Source organism: Hyaena hyaena, unplaced genomic scaffold (genome assembly GCF_003009895.1).
Source record: "Hyaena hyaena isolate Hyena2069 unplaced genomic scaffold, ASM300989v1 scaffold_112, whole genome shotgun sequence".
Classification (NCBI taxonomy): Eukaryota; Metazoa; Chordata; class Mammalia; order Carnivora; family Hyaenidae; genus Hyaena; species Hyaena hyaena.
The window spans coordinates 2263776-2279784 of record NW_024080744.1 but is presented as its reverse complement, the minus strand read 5'-3'; positions in this window follow the sequence as shown (position 1 = coordinate 2279784).

Here is a 16009-nt window from a genome sequence, read left to right as displayed (position 1 = left end):
ATTGAGGAAGGCACTTGTTGGGATGGGCCCTGGATGTTGTTTATAAGTGATGAACCACACGAATCTACCCCAAAATCCAAGAGCATACTGTATATACTGTTTGTTAGCCAACTTGAGAATATATTATATTTAAAAAATAAATAAAAATAACCCAGAAAAAATAAAATAACTAAATATAATACTAATTTCTAAGTGGAGGTTCTAAGCTGGAGGGAGGGCAGAGAGAGGTATCTAAGGGGGGGAAATAATAGGTGGCTTTTTCCAAATTCCTATCATGCTTGCATTGTTACTCTTCTACATGACAGAAATAAACCAAAAGTCATGAACTGATGTCCTCCAGGCCAAAGAGGGAGTATAGTTTTCTTAACTTTGTTTCCGCTTTTATTTGGAGAATGATGGTCTCTATTATTTGAAATCTTGCTCTAATCCGAGGCAGATGTTATAAACACAAGGCCCACCGGCTGCATCAAGCTCATGGGCATATTTATTTATTTCACATAATGTTTAAGATTGTGAATTAATTGCTATCTATAAAAATTGAGAGATTTCACATAACGTTTCAGGTTTCTGACTTTGATGCAAAATCAGAATATCTAGGAGCAGTGGGCCACATGGCATCAATTCTTGTTGGAGTCGAGCACCTCTCCCCTTCAGAGGAGGCAGGTGCTGTTTAGGTCCCGTTTGTCCCCACCATTCCCTATTGTGAAACCAGGGGTGGGCTTATGATTTGCTTTGACCAACAGAGCATGGCAGCAGTGACATTGTACAACTTTCAAGCATATGCCCCAGGAAGACTACAACTTCCACTCTTGTCCTCCTAAAATGCTGTCACCAACTGAGGAGAGACCAAGCCAAGAGAGAGGACCCGAAGATAGCCAGCACCAACTACCTGACATGGGTGTGAGGCCATGCTAGGTCACCCCACTCCAGTCAAACCACCAAAGAAGCGAGCAGAGGAACCACTCACCTGAGCCCAGACAAAATGGCTGACCCACAGAATTATAAGTAAGTGAAATAGTCACTGTCATAAGCCCCTAAATTTTGGGATGGTTTGTGACCCAGCAATAGACAATGATAGCCAAGCTTCTTCAGGGTATTCTGTCTTTTTGTTTGCACGATGTAGTTGCTCTACCACCTACTGCCATCTGGTTTCCAGCCCCTTCAACTAAACTGACCTACCTATGGTTCTTTTGTGCTTTTTATTACTATGTAACATACCTATAGAAAGTGCATATGTGATAAATAGGCAGCTTGATATTTCTTCATGAACTTAACATGCACAGCTCAGCAGCACCCATATCAAGAAAAGGAAGCATCCTTCTGCCCTTTCTAGTCACTACCAATTCCCTGATTTCTGAAACATAGATTAGTTTTGCTTTTTTTTTTTTTTTTTTTGTATCTCACTAGTTTTTTTCAACAGACACAGTTCGTCTTTATCTCACTAGGTGTCTCTGAAACTTTCCTTGGCTTCCAGGTGACTGGTCACTCTTTAAAATCACCTTTCTCCATTCCACATTCCCAGGTTCATGTCCTAAGTCTTCTGGTTCTACCCGGTGCTCAGGTGATCGCACCAACCCCCGCGGCTTCCCGGGTACCTGTGTGCTCACCTGTAGCTCGGTTTACTTAAAACTCACTCTCAGGATTGGGTGAAGCAAACAGGGGCAGGCAAAGCCAATCAAGAGTGGATTTAAGAGAGAGTAACCACGGAAGTGAGCAGGGCCGGATCCCGCGGGAGCCCCTGAAGGCTGGGGAGGCTGCGGTTCTTATTCACAAGCTTCCACGTCGCACTGGTTGAACGTTTACCCGCGTGGTGCCAGAATCTGGTGTTTCTGGAACTTCCCTGCAGACAGGTTCAGCAAGCTGCTGTGGGTCAGAGAGAGCCGGTGGAGAAAGCAGCAGGAAGCCCATGGAACAGAGCTGTAGCATGAGGAAAGGCAACTGCCAGTGAGCTCAGAGGCAGGCTGAGGACTTTGAGTGGGGCCTCAACAGCGCTGGTAGCACGGGCCCTGAGTTTTCATGATGCAGTCATTTTCATCCTTTTTTTTTTTTTTTTTTTTTTAAGAAGCATGTAACTTCCCTGAAGACAGGGATCATCTAACTTTTCTCATGCTCTGAGTTTGGCTTATCATCACGTGGAGCACATTATTCAGATTATGTGCAAAGTGGATTGAAAAGTTGCTGTCTCTACCTTCTTCCCCCAAGCCTAAGGGTGCTTGTGATACATGGGATGCCTTGGATCAATCCAGAAAGCGTGGAGGAGGACCAAAGAAATGAGGTCGTTTTATGTGCTGCGGTAGGATTTGGATTTCTAAATTTTTCTTTAGTATTTGTTAAGTCTCATTAAAAAAAATAAAAAAGCATAGGGGCGCCTGGGTGGCTTCGTCGGTTAAGCGTCCGACTTTCGCTTAGGTCATGATCTCGCGGTTTGTGGGTTCGAGTCCCGCGTCGGGCTCTGTGCTGACTGCCAGCTCAGAGCCTGGACCCTGTTTCAGAGTCTGTGTCCCCCTCTCTCTCTGACCCTCCCCTGCTCACGCTGTTTCTCTCTCTCTCCTAGAAATAAATAAAAATATTTTTTTAAAAAAGCATAAAATACAGTTAAAGCTATCATAAGGGAACTTTTAAACATCAGGTCGAAATCTCACTTGAAAGATCATGGAAGGGGCGCCTGGGTGGCTCAGTCGGTTGGGCGTCCGACTTCGGCTCAGGTCATGATCTCACAGTTCGTGGATTCGAGCCCCACGTCGGGCTCTGTGCTGACTGCCAGCTCAGAGCCTGGAGCCTGTTTCAGACTCCTTGTCTCCCTCTCTCTTTGACCCTCCCTTGCTCGCGCTCTCTCTCTCTCTCTCAGAAATAAATAAAAACATTAAAAAAAAAAACAAAAAAGATCATGGAAAATTAAAATTCAATGGTTTTCCCCATAATATTTGATTATTCACTTCCTGGACAGTAGCCCAGAGGGCTAGTTTGGAATTGCACCAGATAACTTAGTAGGCAAACACTTGGTAATTTGTGAAAAACAACAGGAGTACTTTTTAAATGTCTTTTCTAAAAAAACATTTCTGGAGCCTCATTTTCATAACCTTTCTTAAAATACTTACATGACCATGCATTCCCTAGATAAAGGCACAGGGACCCCAAAGTGAAGTGAAAAACAGGAAGTTCTTGATTGGCAGCTTCTAACACCTTCCCCTCACCTGGCTAATTAGCTGCTTTTTTGCCTAGAACAGCCCAGCTCTATCACAGACTTTTCTGTTTTGAAACTGGTCTGAGGGGTCACTGGATACAACTCTTCTTTTTCTATCACTCTTTCATACACCCTCTCTTTTTAAAGTCTGGGTTTGGGAGGGGGAAGCTAAGGAAAACTGGTAGGCTTTGCTCATCCCATGAACACAACTAGATAGATAACTATCAAAGCATACTAAATACCCCAGAAATCAACCCGAAGACTGGCAGAACAAACTCCACAACGAGAGGCCCTGGACACTATATGACCTCTTGTTCATAAAGCCATTACTCTCAGGAGCAGGAAACATAACAGGCTTTTCTAACAAAAGCTGAAATAAATGATATTGAAACTAAAAGGAAAAAAACAATAGATCAGTGAAATCAAGGGTTGGTCCTTTGAAAAAATTAATAAAATTGATAAACCCCTAGCCAGACTTATCAAAAAGAGAGGAGAAATAACAATCAACACTACAGAAGTACAAACATTTTAAAAGAATATTATTAAAAACTATATGCCAACAAATTGGACAACCTGGAAGAAATGGATAAACTCCTAAAACATAAAAACTACCAAACCTGAAACAGGAAGAAATAGAAAACTTGAACAACCTGATAACAAAGGAATTGAACTAGTAATCAACAATCTTCCAACAAATCAAAAGCTCAGGGCCAGGTAGCTTTGCAGGTGAATTCTACCAAACGTTTAAAGAGTTAAACCTATTCTTCTCAAACTATTCCGAAAAATAGAAGCAGAAAGAAAACTTCCACGTTCATTCCATGCAGCCTGCATTACCCTGATACCAAACCCGGCAACCTTGAAAAAGAAAAGCAAATCTGGAGGCATCACATATATGGATTTCAAGTTACATTACAAGCTGTGGTGATCAAGACAGTATGGTACTGGCACAAAAATAGGTATTAGATCAGTAGCACAGAATAGAAAACCCAGAAATGATCCCACAACTATATGACCAATTGATCTTGACAAAGTAGGAAAGATCTTTTTTCCACTGGATAAAAGATAGTCTCTTCAACAAACGGTGTTAGGAAAACTGGACAGTATGCAAAAGAATGAAACTGGACCACTTTCTCAGACTATTCACAAAAATAAATTTAAAAACTGATGAAATACCTAAATGTGAGACAGTAAACCATTAAAATCCTAGAGAAGAACATAGGCAATAACCTCTTTGACATTGACCATAGCTGTCATGATAGAATCCTATCATGATAGATTTTCAGCACCTGGAAAAGAAGTCCACTGTATTCAGGAACCTGATTTCTGATTAAGCCGTGGTGTTTCTTGTTCACTGAAGCCAAGCTCAACTCTTCTTTCTATTCTTGTAAGTAGTGGGATCTGTTTCACTTGATTTCATACTTTCAAACAACATATTAGTAAGATACCTTGCCTTTTTAGAAGTTAAGAAAGAGTTGTAGGAGAAGCATCTTCTTTGACACTTTTATAGGTCAGAGAAAACTACAGATTTCTAAAAGCTACAAGGTTTCTAAAAGAAATGCTTTATTACAAACAGGAAATGGCCATTATAACAGCTCTGAAATAATACTACATGAAAAGCTTAAATGAGAAGTGCTCTTTTTGCTTCTGCTACTCTGTGGCCCTTGTGTTTTTTTTTTTTTTTTTTTTTACACACAAAGACATGAATGCACATCAAATAAAATATTAATGATCATAAATAATAGCAATACAATAGGGAACCAAATATTCATTTTTCATTAGGAAAAATACAAATAAAGAATATAAACTTACCCCTGCCATTTTTTTATTTATTGAAGCAAAAATGCTGTTCAGCACAAATGCAGCCATTACCATCCAACGTGAGGTACAGATGAGCACGGAGCATCTGAAAGGAAAGCAAAGTCAGTCAGCCTGAAAGTTTCTCCCATCATGTTGGCCAGAGAAATAAATTATTGAACCTTACCTGAGTTTGTATAGTTACCACGATTGAGAGCCTCAGCACAGAAGCAAACTACTTCAACATCATTTTTATCTTGGCTACTCCTTTTATTTTGAGGTGCCCAGGGTGTCTGAGGGAGTGCCTGAGAACCTCAAAGAGCTCTTTGTTCCTATGCAAAATAAGCACATGAGGAATGTTAACAACCTCCTAGGAGAAACCTCTAGGTGAACATGCACTACTCAGCTGCGTCCAGCCTGAGGCAGACACAAGTCAAGGGACCATCAATTTATCCCTTTTGCAAACAGCACCAAAATCATTAAACTACTAGGAAGACTAAATAGATTTTTTTTTTTTTTTTGCCGTGTTTGATCTCTCCAGAGATTTGTAGTTAGGTATGAAGATTTGAAGGAATTAAAGGCAGGTAATGTTAATTGAACATCCATGATAAACTAAGCTTCCGATCTTACTGTGGAAGGTAGGACTTGTAGTAGAGCATACATAAGACAATAAGTGAAAATGCTGTGCAAACTGTAAAAGACCCTATAAACATAAAGCATGTACTCACAGCCAGAAATTGGTTCAGAATTACTTCAGGATATCTGAGACCATGCACCCAACCCAAGAACCCTACATTTTCTCTGGTAAAATAGATCTCTTCAACTTGATATAAGGAGTCATGACCAGGAAAAACATTAGGGCCTCTGATAATTTGGAGTGTATGTGTGGGTGTTTTCCCCATAGACCATACTGCTATTTCATTCACCACTTGAGGACATTCATTCATTAGAGCATGATATTGACCAGGTAAGTATACAGAAGAGCACTGTAATGCCATCAAATAGTTTTCCCTTCTTCAGAGAACTTAAAACATTTCCAAGTATGATCCCAGAATAGCTGGGAATGCTCATGGCAGATCTGAGCAGCTGTTATTTTTCACATTTTATGGAACAAAGAACTGAGAGATTAAATGACATGGATGAAGTCTAAATAATGGGTGGAGAGAAAGTAACCTCCCAAGTATTTAGAGCTCACCCCACAGGGTTGAGGGAGTAAGTCCAATTGCTGTTTCCTCTCACTCCCCCATACTATCAGGCTACAAAGAGCACCAACTGCAGCCCAGGTTTAAATGCTTCATTGAACTTTCTTGACCTTCCCCATCCCATTTTCAAAAATCCCAATGTCTATTTGATTCTTGAATCTTATCCTAAAAGTATTTGGGGAATTTTAAAAACATATACAGTTGCAACTCTGAAGGAAAACATAGGTCAGTTTACTAAAACAGTCTTTAGACACAGGCAGTGTTGTTTAATAATTAAGAGAATGGACTCAAGTCAAATCCTAGCTCTGTCAATATTTTATGCAGTATCTTTGGGTAAATAACACAATCATTCTAAACCTGTTTCTTTCACTACACAAATATTTATTGAGCACTTACTTTGTGTGAATCCCTGTGGTATGTTTGAAAGAGACTATTATGGAAAACATGGTAAGGGAATCTATAAGAAATGATTATTGAGTGCCTTTGGAATTAACAATACAGTAACAGATATGGAGGGGACTTTTGAGACTCCTTAAACACACACACACACAACTAATGCCTTAATATTATATTTCATTACTCTCTACCTATCATCTACCTAATCCTCTGTTCACTCCCACCTAAACCATAGAGATTTTTCATTGTTTTTTACTGTTAACTAGGGCCATCCTGTTGTCCAGATGGGTAGCTCTTCTAATACCTTGACCTTTCCCATATCTTGACCTCTACTCTGGCACTTGTGAAGTTCACATTTACTCCACTTTAGTCATCCCTACTATTACTTGTAGACATGGTCTGATGTGATTTTCAGGTTTTTAAACTATATGTGGTTTTATAACTATTTATTCATCAAATACTGAACAAGGGCCTTCAATGCCCCGAGCACTATTCAGTGGTGAACAATACACAACTGGAGGCAGAGGGAAAGGAGACAGACAATAAGGAAGTATGCTGGAGACCCACTTCAGCTGGTCTAGGGGTCCCTGAAGGGTGGATGGTGTCGGCGAGAGAGAGTGGGAGAGCCACGAGAATCTTTCTGGTCACTAAGCAGGCAACTCTGCACTGTCAGTTTTGGTGTCTTTATTTATAGGTCAAATGATAACATGGCATCAGAAAATGGAATTTTTACAATGGATAGCTCTCTGTGATAAGATGCTTTGGAAAGTGTACAGAAACAGATTTTACAGGAGTATTCTTGCAGAGCTACCCCAATTATAGTGAGGTTGAGTAACTAAGAAAATAACAGGGTGTTCTTAGTGAAAAACAGGATAACATACACATTTTAATAATGCTAAGATTAAGTCATAGGTTAAGTTGTAGATACTCTTATCCATCCTCATCACAGCTGCCAGTATAAGGGAAGGTGTTTGTGGAATGTAGGCCTTAGGGAAGGGACTGCTATACATCATCAGTTAGCAAAGGTATATGTAGTAACTTATGTTCTGCCCTTATCTATTCCTTCTCTCTAAGTTAGACTCTTTGTCTCCGGGCAAGACTTAATTGTCCAGTTATATTCCTTATGGCCCTAGAGAGCCAACCATAACTTTAAAGAGTTTAGCTCATTTCCAATACATAGAATAGCCTCTTTGAATGCATTTACTTTTGTGTCTAGTTTTCTGTCTATGATTTCTTGAATAGCTAGGGCGTGAGAAACACTTTTGGATAGTTGATATACGTGTTGAGCTGTATGAAGCTCTTGGACTAATGCAATGGTGGAAACAGAATTGTACACGTAAAGGTCAATCTTTTATGAGTAAGGGTCATTAGTCTGCTTATAGCTCAAGGGAAGTATTGAGGAAAACAGGACCTGTTGGAGACACGATGTCTGTTCCCATAATCAAAAGAAGAAGTTCCCACAATAAGTTCCTTCACAAGTTTCAATCATCATACCAGGGCTAGAATAAGTGGACAAGTCACTCCCTATATTTATCTACAAGGTACCTTGGGGGTCAGTGCTCAAGCAGAAATAATTGAGTGGGGGTGGATATCGGTTGTCATCAGACAGCAAGAGACTGTGCAAACTTGCCTTAACCTCACAATGAGTTTTCTCAATTTAGTGAGTTCAGAAAATGACTCCTGACAGAAGTAAAAGAAAGAGAATTTCAGATGGTAGGAAGTCCTAAAAGGAAGGTGGAGGTGGTGTGAAGTAAATAATGAATTTGCAAGTCTTAGAAGAGAGAGTGTTATGTTAGTAGGATGATTAAGGGAGGGTCTCTCTAAGGAAGTGGCATTTCAGAAAGATCTGAATGGTGAAAGGAGTCATCCATGTAAAAACATAGGGGGAAATGTTTCAGGCAATGAGGATAGCTAGTGCAAAGTGTGAGGCAGAATGACTATAGTGTGATTAAGGAACAAGCAGAAGACTGAAAGTGAGTGAGGAGATAGTAGGAAATGACATCGGAATCACAGCAAGGGCAGGCCAGGTAGAAATTTTAGGCCTTGGTTAGGAGGCTGACTTTTATCCTAATTGTTAAGAATCCATTGGAAGATTCTAAGAGGGACTGGAGGGGTACTGATACAATAAAATTATTAAGAGATCATTTTGGCTGGTACAGAGGAAATGAAGGCATAAAATGTAGTGGACAATGATGTTTCCCCAGTGGCACAATGGACTAAAATGCAGGTAATTTGTTGGGGGTAACCCCAGATAGCACAAGTGAAGAAGAAGGAAGCGTGATCCAGGGAAGGGGAAGCACCAATATGAGAGCAGTTGTGAGTAGCTGTGGCTGTGGGCAGCAAGCTCGGTCCCGCTTCACAGGTACCACACGGAACACAACTCTTATAAGCCTGAGAAAGCCCTCAGGCAAAGCAACAGAAATGCTTGAACACTTGAGAAGCTCTCAGTGCATACAGCTTTCTATCACAGCTTTGGGGGAAGTCAAAGGTAGGCTGTGATAGTCAGGGTTGGGTTTTGTTTTTTTTTTTAATGTTTATTTATTTTGAGAGAGAGAGAACAGGGAAGGGGCAGAGAGAGATGGAGAGAGAGAATCTTAAGCAGGCTCCCCACTGTTAGCACAGAGCCCAATGTGGGCCTTGAACCCACAAACCATGAGATCATGACCTGAGCTGAAACCACGAGTCTAATGGTTAACTGACTGAGTCACCAAGGCACCCCTGTGACTGTCAGTTTTATGTATCAACATGGCTAGTTAGTCCCCAGTTATTTGAACAAGCATTCAACCATATATGGTTTTGAAGGTATTTTGTAGATGTAATTAGTCAACTTTCAGTAAGGGAAATTATTCCGGATACTCTGAGTGGGCCTGAGTCCACCAGTAGAAAGGCTTTAAGGGAAAAATTGATTCTTTCTCAAGGAAAAATAAATTCTTCCTGGACAGACAAGAGTTTGTATCCAACAGTTCCAGCCCACCATTCCTGATGGCCTGCTCTACAGGCTTCAGCCTTGCCTTGCCAGCCCCCACAATTTGCATGAGGTAATTCTTTGCAATAAATCTCTTAATATATAATCTCCTATTGTTTTGAACCCTGACTGATAGGAAGAAAGAAAGAAAAGAAGCAGCCAAATGGTCATTTTAAGAAAGAGTATTGAATATAAGGATTGACTGAACAGTCATTGGAGGATTGTTGGTAACAAAGGCCAAATAGTAATACAGAGTATTAATACAGTAATACAGAAGTACCACAGAGCTGGTATCTGCAGGAAGCAGCCTCTACTTGTGAGCTGGAAGAATAAAGGGAAGATGGAGTTTTTAAAACCTAGAAGCCTGAAGAAAGGGACCCACTAACTAGGGCTCCAGACCTTTTTTGGTGATAGTATCTCTGAGGGGCCTTGATAAGGCTGCTCTTCTTTCTTAATGCAGATGTAATAACTTGTTCATTTTTAGAGGGGATATTCTGACATACCCCAGATTATTGGATCTCTAAAAATTTTATAGAATTGTCCTCTGGATCTTGGTAGGGTTTTTCTTATACCACCTGGCTCATATGTATCTTACTAAGGCATTCAGAGAACTCACCACTTACTGCTCCCCAAGTCTGGTTAACTTGATGCAATCAATAGAGTGGAGTACTACAATGTTCTGTGACTGTAAAAAAATTAACACCCTTTTGGACTATATTTTATCAAAGAGAGCAGGAAAGTTCATGTAGGACAAGAAAATGAATGTGTCCTGCTGTCCTTCTGATGTAGATATAAATTGCTTTTCAACTTCTTACCTGCTGGGAATTGAAAAGAATGTCTTCCTTATTCAAAGGTATACATGCACCCCTATGTTTATAGCAGCATTATTTATAACAGCCAAATTATGGAAGCAGCCCAAGTGCCCATCGATGATGAATGGATAAAAAGATGTGGTCTATAGAAGTGTCCCAAAAGGCCACTTCCGTATCTGATTTTTCCCAGTATATGAGGCAAAAGATTCTAAGACTGTCTATAAACATTTAGCCATATAAAATGGGGAGGTGAATCCTTCTACCTATACAAACAAGCTAGCTATTAGAGGGTGGTCAGGGTATTGTTACCCCTAGGATTTCAGAGTGTATTCAAACTGAAATCTCAATGTCTTCAGTATGAAGAACCTGAGATCAGATGATTATGTAAGGGAAGTGCTATTTGCCCAGTAAATTCCAAAATAGCAAATGGATAATGATGGCCATATTTTGCCTTTCTGACATTTCTGACATTGGAAATCTAGAAGCAACCTCCTCTTTCTTCTTCCTAATAAGACCATTTAAGTGAGTGTTAAGCAACAACAGAATACTGAATAAAAACGTTTGGCCAAAACAAACAAACAAACAAAAAAGTGGTATCTATCTATCTATCTATCTATCTATCTATCTATCATGGAATATTAATCAGCCATAAAAAGAATTGAATCTTACCATTTGCAACAACATGGAAATTGCTAGAGAATATAATGCTAAGTGAAGTAAGTCAGTCAGAGAAACATAAACAGCATATGGTTTCACTCATATGTGGAATTTAATAAAACAAGCAAGCAAAGGGAAGAAAGAGAGAGAGACAAATGAAGAGACAGACTCTTATTTATAGAAAACAAACTGATGGTTACCAGAGGGGAGGTGAGTGGAGGGATGGGTTAACTAGGTGATGGGATGCAGGAGTGCACTTGTGATGAGCACCCCGTGATGTCTGGAAGTGTTGAAACATGTTGTACACCTGAAACTAATATTACACTGCTTGTTAACTAATTGGAATGAAAATAAAAACTTTAAAAAAACAGAATGGTTCACTAGATCAATTGCTGCACCAAGTGGCAGAGGCTGTGCTGACCAGTTCCAAGAAAGATGCTGTAGCCGGCAGAGCGGCTGACTGGGAGCACTGATTTGCTAAGCTTACAGAGAACCGCTGCTAGCCACCAATGGTCTGTACTTTTTGTTTATTTGGTTTTGGCTTTGGTTTCTGGGTTGTTGTTGTTTTTTGTTTTGTTTTGTTTTATTTTTTTTTTAGGTGTGAAATGAAAAATACAGTGAGGTACATGAAATGTACAAATATTAAAGAGTACCGCTTGATAAATATTTACATGCGTACACACCCGTGAAACCAATACCTAGCTCAAGATGTGGAGCATTTCTTGCACCTCAGTAGGTGCCCTCTCCCCTTAACATTCCTCACTCATCTTCCCACTCATAACTTTACTGATTTCTATCCCTATTCGTTAGTTTTTTTCTGTTCTTGAACTTCATTGATTTCTCTTTCTGTTGCTTCATTGTTGGTGTATAGGAATGCAACCTGTTTCTGTGCATTGATTTTATATTCTGCGACTTTGCTGAATTCGTGGATTAGGTCTAGCAGTTTTTTGTGGAATCTTTTGGGTTTTCCATATAGAGAGAGTATCGTGTCATCTAGGAAGAGTGAAAGGACCTCCCTCTGGCTGATTTGGAAGCCTTTTATTTCTTTCTGTTGTCTGATTGCTGACGCTAAGTCTTCCAATACTATATTGAATAACAGTGACAAGAGTGGACATCCCTGTCTTATTCCTGACCTTAGGAGGGAAAGCTTTCACTTTCCCCCATTGAGGATGAAATTAGCAATGGGTCTTTCATATATGGCTTTTGTGATCTCGAGGTATGATCCTTCTATCCCTACTTTCTTGAGGGTAAGGATGCTGTACTTTGTCAAATCCTTTCTCTGCTTCTATTGAGAGGATCATATGGTTCTTGTCCTTTCTTTCATTGATTTGATGTATCACATTGATTGTTTTCCAGGTATTGAACCCACTCTGCATCCCAGGTATAAATCCCACTTGGTTGTGGTGGATAATTTTTTAAGATACATTGGATCAGGTTGGCTAGTATCTTGTTGAGGATTTTTGCATCCATGTTCATCAGGGAAATTGGTCTAGATAGTTCTCCTTTTTAGTGGAGTCTTTGTCTGGTTTTGGAATCAAGGTAATGCTGGCTTCATAGAAAGAGTTTGGAAGTTTTCCTTCCATTTCTATTTTTTGAGACAGCTTCAAGAGGATAGGTCATAACTCTTCTGTAAATGTTTGGTAGAATTCCCCTGGAAAGCCATCTGGCCCCAGACTCTTGTTTTTTGAGAGATTTTTGATTACTAATTCAATTTCTTTACTGGTTACGGGTCTGTTCGTATTTTCTATTTCTTCCTGTTTCAGTTTTGGTAGCTTATATGTTTCTAAGAATTTGTCCATTTTTTCCAGATTGCCCATTTCATTGGCATATATATAGTCATAATATTCTCTTGTTATTGCTTGTATTTCTACTGTGTTGGTTGTGACCTCTCCTCTTTCATTCTTGATTTTATTTATTTGGGCCCTCGCCTTTTTCTTTTTGATCAAACTGGCTAGGGGTTTATCAATTTTTGTTAATTTTTTCAAAGAACCAGCTTCTGGTTTCACTGATATGTTCCACTGTTTTTTTTTTTTTTTGGTTTTGATAGCATTGATTTCTACTCTAATCTTTATTATTTCCTGTCTTCTGCTGGTTTTGGGTTTTATTTGCTATTCTTTATCCAGCTCTTTAAAGTGTAAGGTTAGGTTGTGTATCTGTGATCTTTCTTCCTTCTTTAAGAAAGCTTGGATTGCTATATACTTCCCTCTTATGACTGCATTTGCTGTGTCCCAGAGGTTTTGGGCTGTGGTGTTATCATTTTCATTGGCTTCTATGTACCTTTTAATTTCCTCATTAACTTCTTGGTTAGCCCATTCATTCTTCAGTAAGATGGTCTTTAGTCTGCAAGTATTTATTATCTTTCCACATATTTTCTTGTGGTTAATTTCGGGTTTCATAGTTTTGTGATCTGAAACTTTACACAGTATGATCTCGATCTTTTTGTACTTGTAGAGGGCTGATTTGTGTCCTAATATGTGATCTATTCTGTAGAATGTTCCATGTGCACTGGAGAAGAATGTTGTATTCTGCTGCTTTAGGATGAAATGTTCTGAATATATCTGTTAAGTCCATCCTGTCCAGTGTGTCACTCAAAGCCATCGTTTCCTTGTTGATTTTCTGTTTAGATGATCTGTCCATTGCTGTAAGTGGGGTGTTAATGTCCTCTACTATTATGCTATTATTATCAATGTGTTTCTTTATGTTTGTGATTAATTGATTTACATATTTGGGTGCATTCACATTTGGAATGGTGCATAAATGTTTACAATTGTTAGATCTTCTTGGTGGATAGACCCCTTAATTATAATATAATGCCCTTCTTCATCTCTTGTTACAGTATTTTAATGTCTAGATTATCTGATATAAGTATGACTAATCTGGCTTTCTTTTGGTGACCATTAGCATGATAGATGGTTCTCCATCCCCTTACTTTCAGTCTGAAGGTGACTTTAGGTCTAAAGTGAGTCTCTTGTAAACAGCATATAGATAGATGTTGTTTGCTTATCCATTCTGTTACCTTATTTCTTTTGTTTGGAGCATTTAGTCCATTGACTTTTAGAGTGAGTACTAAAAGATATGAATTTATTACCATTATGTTGCCTGTAGAGTTGGAGTTTCTGGTGGTGTTCTCTGGTCCATTCTAGTATTTGCTGCTTCCCTCCCCCCCTCCAGAGAGTACCCCTTAAAATTTTGCAGGGCTGGTTTAGTGGTCACAAACTCCTTTAATTTTGTTTGTCTGGGAAACGTTTTATCTCTTCTTCTATTTTGAATGACAGCCTTGCTATATAAAGAATTCTTGGCTGCATATTTTTCTGATTCAGCACATTGAATATATCCTGCCACTCCTTTCTGGCCTGCCAAATTTCTGTGGATACGTATGCTGTGAACCTGATCGGTTTTCTCTTGTAGGTTAAGGGCTTTTATTTTTCCTTGCTGCTTTTTTTCCCCCTTGCTGCTTTCATGATTCTTCCCTTGCCTGAGTATTTTGTGAATTTGAGTATGATATGCCTTGTTGATGGTTGGTTTTTGTTGAATCTAATGGGAGTCCTCTGTGCTTCCTGGATTTTGATGCCTGTTTCTTTCCCCAGGTCAGGAAAGTTTTCTACTATGGTTTGTTTGCCTAATCCTTCTACTCCTTTTTCTCTCTCTTCATCTTCTAGGACCCCTATGATTCTGATGTTGTTCCTTTTTAATGAGTCACTGGTTTCTCTAATTCTTAAATCATGCTCTTTTGCTTTAGTCTCCCTCTTTCTTTCTGCTCCATTGTTCTCCATAAGTTTGTTCTCTATATTGCTGACCCACTGCTCTGCCTCATCCAACCTTGCTGCTGTGGGATATATTTGAGATTGCAGCTCAGTCATAGCATTTTTTATTTCATTCTGACTAGATTTATCTCTGCAGAAAGGGATTCTAATCTGTTTTCAACCCCAGCTAGTATTCTTATTATCATGATTCTAAATTCTGGTTCAGACATCTTTCTTTTATCTATGTTGATTAAGTCCCTGGCAGTCATTTTTTCCTGTTCTTTCTTTTGAAGTGAATTCCTTCATTTTGTCATTTTGAAGGAAGAAAAGGAATTAAGGTAAAAAAATTAAAATTAGAAAATTAAAAGCATAGGGGCACATGGACCCCAATGTTCATAGCAGCATTCTCAACAATAACCAAAATATGGAAAGAGCCTAAGTGCCCATCAACGGACGAATGGATCAAGAAGATGTGGTTCATCTATACAATGGAATACTACATGGCAATGAGAAAGAATGAAATCTGGCCATGTGTAGCAACATGGATGGAACTTGAGGGTGTTATGCTGAGTGTAATACGTCAGGCAGAGAAGGACAGATACCATATGTTTGCACGTATAGGAGGATTAGGAGTTGCTTAACAGAGGACCATAGGGGAGAAGAAGGGGGAAAATAGTGGGGGAGAGGGAGAGAGGCAAACCATGAGAGACTCTTGAATGCCAAGAACAAACTGAGAGCTGATGGGGCTGGGGGTGGGGGAAAGAGGGTGATGGGCATGGAGGAGGGCACTTGTGGGGACGAGCACTGGGTGTTATATGGAAACCAACTTGACAATAAGCTATTAAAAAATGCAAAAAAAAAACCCCCCCACACACAAAAAATCAAATAAAGGATGCTAGATCCTGGGTGTGTTCTGGTCTGGTTGTTGAAAGGAGCTTGATAGATTAGAGAAAAAAAGGACAAAGATCAGAAAAGAAAAGACAAAAAAGGAAAGTGTTTGAAAATTTGAAAAAAATGAATACAATGAAATAGAATAAAATGAAATGATGGAAGTAAAAAAGTAGAATTCGAAAAATTTACAAAAAAGTAAAATATAGCAGAAAAATTTAAGAAAAATATTTTTAACAGGTATGGAAAATAAAAATAAAGTTTTTCTCTTTCTGTATTCAAGAAGAGAAAAAAAAAGAATAGATGGGCCAGCAAACAGACTGAAGTACGATTGAAATTACATCAGTTTCCCTTAGAAGTTGAACTAT